Source organism: Procambarus clarkii, chromosome 18, assembly GCF_040958095.1.
Source record: "Procambarus clarkii isolate CNS0578487 chromosome 18, FALCON_Pclarkii_2.0, whole genome shotgun sequence".
NCBI classification, from domain to species: Eukaryota; Metazoa; Arthropoda; class Malacostraca; order Decapoda; family Cambaridae; genus Procambarus; species Procambarus clarkii.
Genome location: NC_091167.1, coordinates 34,801,637 through 34,807,904, shown reverse-complemented (window position 1 = coordinate 34,807,904; position 6,268 = coordinate 34,801,637). Strand labels below are relative to the sequence as shown.

Genomic DNA, 6,268 nt, shown 5'->3' with positions numbered 1-6,268 from the left:
GGAATAGAGTACCTGTTGGTACTCTATAGAGTTTGGCACCTCTGCTCAGAGGAATAGAACCTCTGGTACTATTCTGTATTTCCTGCTATATCGTTCATTCCAGTATGTTGTCATTATACTGTGCAAATTTCGTACTTGGCCTTCTAGTATTTTCAATGTATATATTATATGATAACCCTCCAGTCTCCTTTCCAGAGAGTACATTTTGAGAGCTTTGAGACGGTCCCTAAAATGTAGGTGCTTTATCGTGCCAATGTGTGGTCACTCTGACCATGGCTTCTGGCTGATGGTCTGAGTAACCACTGTTGATCAGGTCTCCTTTGGAGGTACTTATCTAGTTCTTTTTTCCAACACCGTGAGAGGTCGACTAGTTATGCCCCCTTATGTTTAGAGGGAGAGTTGAAAAGTCTTGGGCCCCTTGATGTCAACATTATCTCTCAGCGTACCTATTGCACCTCTGCTTTTCAATGGGGCTATTTTTGCACTTCCTGGCTTGCGTAAGGCCTCCTGGTCTTATCTAGTGTTATTTTCGTAAGCACATTTGGAACCAGTCCCTCTAATATTTTCCAAGTGTAAATAATTGTGCCTTTCATTTGTGCTCCAAAGAATGGTTTAGAAACTGTCAACATTCCCAATAATTTAGATGTTTTATTGAGTGGATTCGGGTATTAAAAGATCGTTGCACGTTCTTCAGATAAGCAATTTTTTAGCTTTGCATGGAAATATATTTAAATTTTGCCCTGGGGAGCGAGTTTATTGGGCAGCGCCACTCATCTTGTGAGTGGACATACCGCCATAGCAGCATGTACAACACCTTCCCCAATAGGAAGAAAACCCGCCGGGTTGTTCATCCTGTCACTTGTACCCAGACATAGCTGGGACTTGCATAACTGTCTCAAGTTGTTAGTGTGCAAAATATTCCATCAAAGAGAGCACAAGTTTTATAAACTATCATCGTTGCTCTGGCATTTGTTTAAAAGGTTTTTGTTATCCAACCTGTCATTTTTCTTGCAGTTGTACCAGTTAATTTATTGAATTCTCTAATGGCATTATCTTCTGGCATGATTACTCCCAAATCTTTCCCTGTATTGTTCCCTCCCACAGTTCTTTCCCATACCCTGTTCCTTCCCATCAATCACGTTCTTTCCCTTTCCTGTTTCATTGCAATAATTACACTATTCATCGGCTCCAAATCTGTTTGGTATATCTGTATTGTTACGTATTATTATTGGCAGGGTTGGGGGAACGCTAATTAGCCGGAGAGAATGATGATTATTGATCAATACTGGAGACAAATATTACTCGTTATGTATATGGTTATAACTTTAATAGTACTGACTGTCATCGTGGGGATAATAGTAGTGAGTCCTGTGATCATGCCCATAATGGTAGTGATGACTGCGATCATGGTGATAATAATACTGATGACTGATCATAGTATTGATGGGAGTGATGACTATAATGGAACAATACAGCTGGTTGAGAATTAATCCCAAAATGTTTGGCATTGATGAACAAGATTATTGGTCCGTATTTTCTCTTCTCACTGACAATCTTTTCTCAGTGTGTGAATTGGAACTTTAATCTGCTTTCTTCAACATGGAAAAAGGAATAAATTCTGTGTTTGCCAGAGTTAGCAGAGATGAGCCAGAGGCGATGCTCGTGCCCAGCAAACCCAAAGTTAATACCTTGCAACGCAAAAATAATAAGTTACAGCCCCGCTCCTGTGCCAGATAAGTGCACTACGGGCTCACCATAGCCCGTGCTACTTGGAACTTTTAATTCCGAGTAGCTGAATGTAAAACAACAACAGCAAAAATAACCTCACAGTCACGATGTACTTTCCTAGTTGTGCTTGCCGGGGGGTGGGGGGGGTGGGTAGAGCTTTAGCTCTTAGGCCCCGCCTTTCGACTGCCAATCAACTGGACATCTGGACAATCATCAGGACATGTGTGTTTGTTGTTTGTGAACATGTCCACTCAAGCAATCTTGGACTGACCTTGCTCGTCCCCAGAGCCTATATCCTGTGTTCAGTGTTATGAGAGGATAAGATGAACATCCTCTAGGTTTACTGACGCGGATATCCTTGGATCTGTTCTTATAATCACACGTTTAGGTTCACTTTTCTGGATCTGGCACTTGAATATTAGTAATACATTACACTTCAGCCTTCTCGAAACTTTTCATTTGGGTAATGAATTCTCCTTGTACTCTTCTACCACCATTATTATATCTTTTTTTCTTCCCTTCTTTTCTGTTATATCTTTCGTTTTCGCTTTACCATCGTCTCTTCCTCTTAGTTTTCTGCATTATTTCTTCAGTTTCCTCTTATGTATCACTTTTTTCACTTCCCCGTTACCCAGAGATACAGAGAGCCAGCCGACTACTGTCTCGCTGTCATTAACCGTTCTCTGGCTCCTGTCTCACCGTCATTAACCGCTCTCTGGCTCCTGTCTCTCCGTCAATCTTCGCGAACACAAAAAACACCAGTTCGACTCCTTTAAATACCACACAGTCGCCGTGCTCGGCGTGCCATTGGTATCCCAGTTGGTTAGGAGGCAGTTGCAGGTGTCACCTTTGGACACCACAATACGTGCTTGGGCTAACATTTTATGCTACCTGGAGGTAACATAAAATGTTACCTTTTTAATATTTGTTACCGAGGTATTAACTCCAGGTATTGTTATTAACAATACCTGGAGGTATTTAACATTTCATGTTACCTGGAGGTGGTTACCTTGCGATGATTTCGGGGCTTAGCGTGCCCGCGGCCCGGTCCTCGACCAGGTCGCACACATAACTAAACTACGACTTTTTTTTAATTACGATGTTGCAATGTTACGTCAAAGGAGCAAGAGTAAACAATAGCGTTGCACCGGACTCAGTAGCATAGTGGTCTACGACTAAGGACCATAATCGCGGTACCCGGGTTCATTCCCCGTGCGGGAGAGAAATGGCTGTGCACGTTTACTTTTACCTAATGCCTTTGTTCACCTTGCAGTAAAATGGGCACACATAAGGCGATAAGCCTAAGTTCAGGCTTAGACTTATCCAACATAACTTCAGTGAGCTTTTCGTATTATTTTAAGGCTTTGTAGAATAAAGAGTCATTGGTCCCTCGTCAGTCTTTTTACTTGTATAATTGAGTCTGCTGTTATAGGGAATTCCTATAGCTACATGTGGTATTAAAGACTTATTTTACATCTACCAATCTTTCGTCCATTTGATTAACCTTTCTTCTGTTTATACGTCTTTTCGAAGTTACTACTGAGCCTTGTGTGGTTCATTTCACTTTCTGGCAGCTCTTGCACTAAAGAAGTGTTTCCTGACACTCCTCCGGATCCTCTGAGTTCCCAGCTTCCAATCATGTCTCCTGGTCCTACTGTTTCTCATACTGAGCCACTTAAACCACTGTCAGCTTTCCTCGATATCTTATACGTTGTTATCATATCTCCCCCTGTTTATTCTTTCCTCCATTGTTATGTGTGTGGGTTTGTATTCGTTTTTCTAACACAATTAGTTAGTTTATTTAATTTATTATGAACCTCCATACTCATCTTGTGGGCGGTAGTGGAAAGGGTTACAGAGGCACATAATGGGCTCAGGGACTGAACCCCACAATTCATATAGCTAAGCAAGTTACAAACTTGATGAGCTAGTTACAAAAATTCAATGCACATTGTCGCAGTAATATTGTCAACAATTTAACCCTTTACATACAGAGCACTTCCTCCCTTTCATTCGCGGAACATTGTCCCACTTTCTTCAATGAAATCTTCATTCTTTTCATCCATGAAACACTCATACTAGAAGAAACCGACTTTCCTTAAAACGAAGCCCTCTTCCCTCCCTCTCACTGAAGCCTCTCACGTCCATGGAAGCCTCTCACGTCCACGGAAGCCTCTCACGTCCACAGAAGCCTCTCACGTCCATGGAAGCCTCTCACGTCCATGGAAGCCTCTCACGTCCATGGAAGCCTCTCACGTCCATGGAAGCCTCTCACGTCCATGGAAGCCTCTCACGTCCATGGAAGCCTCTCACGTCCATGGAAGCCTCTCACGTCCATGGAAGCCTTCGCTATTCGCAACAAAGCCACATTTTCCTTTCCTCTCACGTAAAGCCCTAACACCTAGCTCTTACGTAAACCTTAGCACCCTCTCGGTAACTAAACCATCACCTCCCTCCCTCCCTCTCTCTCTCTGAAGACCCCCACACCCTCCACACCCTGACCCACGCACACTCGTCATGCTGACTGGTCGTAAACCCTCATAGTTCCTCGTCCCTCCCACGCACACTCCCGCCTGGCATATCCATATTTCGTCGACGGAAACCGCATCCCTCACGACTGTAAGTCTCCCCGGGTGGCTGGAGGAGCGGATGCCACCCTAGCTCCTCTTGTTACATTTACGCAACAGGAAGTTCCATACTCAAGGGAGTCTCACGACCTTCATATATCTAGGACTGACACACATTGTAACCCTGAACCCGCTGTGGGACGTCTTCACGTCGTTCGAAAGGAGAACTTCTCAAGAAAATATCACTCTCCCTTATATCCATGCTTCCCATCCACTTGAATTCTTCCCAACCGACCCTTTCACCCTAAAGAAACTCCCCCTCACACCCACCTGAATTTCCCCTTCATCCTTAAGGAATCTACCACCTTCCCTCCCATTCCCCTATAACCCTCTATATTCTTTTAAGGGACCCGAGCATCCCCTCCTGTCCTTCTGAATCTCCCTTTCACCCTTAAAGGAACCCGAACCCCCCCTCACCACCACCCCCGCGAGGCCTCACCCATGGAAACCCTCGCTGCTCTGGTCCGTGTTGACACAAAATCAATATACCGCCGCCAGAGGGCGAGGTGATAGCTATGGATCTCTGACTTTTGGTTACGTTAACCTGGTGCTATGTTTCCCGGTCCGGGTACAGATATGTGGTGTTATTTTTGGAGGAAAATTTTTTTGCCATTCCCGCTGTGTCGGTAGACTGTTGGCATCTTCAGGAAAGAAAGTATTCAACTTATGGAGCGGTTTGGTTATTATTATTGTTGCTATAACTACTACTGTTTGCTCTTTACTACTGTCACTACTGCTGCTGTTATACTACTGTTGTTAACTACTTTTGTTGTTAAATGTTACTCAATTTATGTTTAATGTTTGTTTTATTTTGGTAAACACCTGAATAGTCCAGCTAGACTGTTGACGGTCTCTGTACGTGGTTACGAATAAAACTTCTGATTTGGAACGAAGTGGGAATATATAAAGATACAAAGCCACTATGGAAATAAATATAATAAATACCAAGGACAGGAATCGCTCGCATGAATCACTGCCTGGACCGTGTCCGTGTCGTGTACGTCGTTTTCGCAAAAACACGAACTCAGTACGACTCTGAAGTAGCAGTCCTACTGTACCAAGAGTCATACTATTAAACTTAATATTCGTAACATGAACATATGACAAAAAAAAGACACAGTGACCCCGGAGTGACTCGAACACCCAGCCTTCTGATCTGGAGTCAGACGCGCTACCATTGCGCCACGAGGCCCTTGGTATTCAACGTGGCGGGAGCTATCTTTACCACACACACACCCGCGCGCGCGGTGCTTCTATGGCCTGCCTGCCTGTCTGCTTTCCTGCCTGCTTGCCTGCCTACCTGCCTGCCTGCCTGCTTGCCTGCCTGCCTACCTACCTGCCTGCCGTTTTCACAGGCTGTCTGGCCGTAATCTGGGTAACGTAACTCCCTGTATGTATGTGTTCTTAATATTTACACAAATAAGATATACAACGAGCAACAGATACAAACACATATACAACACTTCTATGGCAGAGTGAAGGGCATCAACGCGAAACTGAGAGGGAACAGCCTAACTATCACAGCCAATTCAATTTCTTCAATTTCTTTCTTTATTATGCACCCCATACCCATCCCATGAGGGGTGGTGTAAAGGATTACAGAGGCACATAATCGGTTCAACTAACAATTATACACACGGAATATAATAATAATAATAATAATAATAATAATAATAATAATAATAATAATAATAATAATAATAATAAAATAATAATAATAATGATAATAATAATACTTATTATTATTATTATCATTATTATTTTTATTCAAAAGACTGTGTGTGTACAAGGAACATAAGAGGATTATTATTATTAACATCTTTATTGACAAAATTAATTACAATTTTGCCTAATCTGAGGATTTCGATTAAGTCTTATTAAAGTAAGGATAATGCTGGTATTCACTGTCACGC

At 42.8% G+C, this 6,268-nt stretch overlaps 1 non-coding gene across 1 annotated transcript; it reads right to left on the bottom strand.

The window, feature by feature from the left end:
- Positions 1 to 5,475: 5,475 nt before the first annotated feature.
- On the bottom strand, positions 5,476 to 5,547 carry TRNAW-CCA (transfer RNA tryptophan (anticodon CCA)). Its single transcript has one exon. It is a non-coding gene; the product is annotated as a tRNA-Trp (tRNA).
- Positions 5,548 to 6,268: the final 721 nt, after the last annotated feature.